The sequence below is a fragment of the Mustela erminea genome, chromosome 2 (assembly GCF_009829155.1).
Source record: "Mustela erminea isolate mMusErm1 chromosome 2, mMusErm1.Pri, whole genome shotgun sequence".
Taxonomy (NCBI): domain Eukaryota; kingdom Metazoa; phylum Chordata; class Mammalia; order Carnivora; family Mustelidae; genus Mustela; species Mustela erminea.
This window is the reverse complement of record NC_045615.1, coordinates 103,448,308-103,451,673: the sequence shown is the minus strand read 5'-3', so window position 1 is coordinate 103,451,673 and position 3,366 is coordinate 103,448,308.

Below are 3,366 nucleotides of genomic sequence, written 5' to 3'. Positions count from 1 at the left end.
TTTGTGTCCTTCAGCATTTTCATTAATTTAAAGAACATCATGGTATAAAAATAACTATCAACAAGGGCTCACCCTGCCAGATTGAGTGCCAACTTCAGGTCTGCGACCCACGACGGTGGGCTTCAGAGACCACTGAACAGGGCCTGCGACCTGACTGCTGCTTACTGATCGGGTCCCGGGCAAGCTTCTCAACATCTCAGAATCTTCCCTGGGTTTTCTTTTCTACACTCTGCAGTAGCAATCTCGAAGCACCCGTATCAGGTGCAAGTGACCCCTCCCCCCACTTGCAGATGTCTGCGCAGGGTTTCCTGAATGTGTACCTCCTGCCCCGCTGACCGGCTGGTTTCCGTGCAACACAACAAGGGGTGTGTGTGGGGCTGTCCGCACACTGTCAAAGTGACTCAAGCACTGTGATGTAAATGCTGGTCCCCGTGGGGCACAACACGAGTCACTTGCCCGTGAAATGCTTGCACAAAAGATCATGGGTAGCGTCTATGTCCACTGGGTCCCCAAAACAGAGTACCACTAAGGAGAGAAGCAGGTAGGTAAGCGTTTTCAGGGGAAAGTGGCATAGTTCCAGACTGGAATGCCTGCTTTGAGTTCAGGCTTGGGTTCGCTTCCAGGTTTTTCCAGCCACCACTGGCCCTGCAGCCCTGTAGGTCTGGAGCAGCAAGGATGTAGTTACCCCCCTTACAGATGAACTGGAGGTTCATGTGGGCACAGCAGCCTGCACAGGGACACGCGGCTGGTCAGGCTGAGAACCTGCTCGCAGGTATGCCTGGGAGTCAGCTTGAACTGCTGTAGCCACCTGTGAGCGGGGTTTTCCTCCTTCCTCTGCTTGTCCTCCACATCTCCCTCTGGTATCCTGGGTCCAGCAGCCCTCATCCCCTAGGACCTCCTGTCCAGCGATCCACTCAATCCGCCCATTGCCCCTCCCACCCTTCATGTCCCTTCTACCTCCTTCCCAGTATAAACCCGTGGCCCCTCACACCAGGATCTGCCCCCCAGCCCCCTTCCCAGAGCTGTCTGACCAGCCTCCAACCCTGCCCTCCTCCCAAAGTTGGGTGTTTGAACCCAGCCGGTGTCTCTCTGCTTTCCAGCTCACTTCCGGTGACCTCGGCCACTTCACAGCCTTCCTCGCTGGTCCAGACCCCAGGCTGCCCTCGGTGACTCTGCTCCGTGGTCTTCATAGTCCTTTCCAGCCTCCACACCCTCTTGCCCCATTCTCTTGCTCATGATTTTGATTCCTTTTCCTCTGAGAAGGTAGAAGCAAATAGGAACCTCCCCGACCCCTACCAGCCTTTCTGTGTCTCTAGGTTGCTCCCCCGAGTAAAACTACAGCTCTCCACACACACCCCTGTCCTCCCCACCAGCTCTGTTTCCGTCTCAGGACAACCACTGCCTGACCTACTCTCGATTGTACTGGTTTCCTCATCCAGATGTGAGCTCCCTGGCCTTTTGTCTCCCGTTTACAGTTATCTCCCTTGAGCCCAGGACAGTGCCTGACACTTGGTGATGCTCAGCAAATAATTGTCAAAAGAATGTTCTTGAAATATCTTTTAGTCAAAATATTGGGCCTCCTGGATAGATCCTCTAATTTTTTTCTTCTCTCTCTAGAATCCTGTTCAGTCAGACAACTTTTGTCCCCGTGACTCCACTGAACGAAGCTGTGTCCAGGTCCCCACTGCTCGCCCAGGGGTCCCCACTGTAGCTGACTCCTGGGCAGTACTGGCAGTCCAACAGTGAGTCAAGGCCTCTTTCCTCCATGAGACAAGCATCAGGACAAGCTGGGTGGTCTGTTTCTCTAGATTCCCATCGGCTCACCGGCTGCTCAGTCTCCATCTCTTTCTCCATTCTCATCAGTCTACAGTTGACAGCTGGGGTGCCTCTGAGCCCAGGTCCGGACCCCTTCCTGTCCTTGCTACCTCGCTGGGCCATCTCCTCACATCTAATGAGTGCTTAAAGGCTGTTTGCTCACGACTCTCAAACTTGTGTCCTCCAGGGCCTCCCCTGGCCTCTGACACCCAGCTATCTCCCCATCATCCTCATCTGAAGGTCCAGTAGGCCCCCCCGTCTGAAAACTTTCCAAAACCTAGGCCCTGATTCTGCCCCCTACTCTTTCTGACCTCATGAAACAGCAGCTTAATTCTTCTTGCTGCTCAGGCTAAAAGCCCTCGGAGTTGCCCCTCATCCATAAACACACGGAGCGCCTCCTGTAAGGCACTGGGGCCTCTGCAGGTGCTGGGTTTGCCTGAGGCTCGAAGAGAAAGACCTGCCCAGGCTGAGGGCCTCCCCTTGAATAAATCTGCTAGACAAAGGAGTTTGTTCCTGTAGAATAAAATTCCAGGGAGCCATTAATTTCAAATCTCTTTTCATTCATATTTCCGGTCTCTTCCCTTTCTCCCCTTATCACTCTGCCCCATAGCTTGAACTGTAATAAAGAAAAACTTAACAAGTGGTGAAAAGACTCAGAAGAGTGTGAAAGTGAGTTGGGACAGCTCAAATTATCTGACAGGGACAGGCCTGGATTTTGTGGCATGCACAAAGCCTGGGCCAAGCGTGCCCTCCCCTCTCTGGACATCAGTGTCCTGACTGCTACGGCATGAGCCCCTCCAGCCTTAGTGCTTTCTGAGTCTCCGAAAACAGCCTGCCAGGGCCAAGAACTGCCTTTCCTATTACAAAATTGGGGTGCAGAGGTCAAGAGACTGGGCAGGTCTCCAGAAGAACCCAGCATCTTAGAATGTCTGAGCTGGAAGGGGCCTTAGAAATGATACCCTGTTTCCATGGATCTCAACTTCCTGTGAGCTCAGCTGCAAGGTTTCCCCTGTGGACTCTGCGAACAGTACAGATTTGGACATTTTAGGCAAGGCCTAGGAATCCTCCTTTCAGCAAATTTCCCAGATGGCTCTGAGGCAGGTAGTAGGTGTGAGGTGCAAGGACCGGTCCCGCAGAAACCTTGGTCTTGTCTAGATCCCTCGCTGGACTGATGCTCTGAGATGGGAAGCGGTTTGCCCGGTTACAGCAGCAAAGACACGTCGTGTTTACCATGCACCAGGCACAAAGGAACTTGCTTTACTGGAGTCTGCACTTGTGAACACCGTAACCTGTGAGGTTGGTCCTGGGATCCCTCCATTTACAGATGAGGAAAGTGACCCCCTGAGGTCTGGGATCCCTGTGTCCCAGGGCATCTGGGTGGCAGAGCCTAGAGCCAGCACCAGTCCCAAGCCTGCAGGGCTTGCCTGCCTGGTGTTGATGGGCTGTGGACAGAACCACCTTCTGCCACGATATTCATGAGACTCACAGCCCATCTCTCCGTGGGGGTGAATGGCACCTGTCCTCTGTTTTATTTTCTTCTTTTTTCTGAGT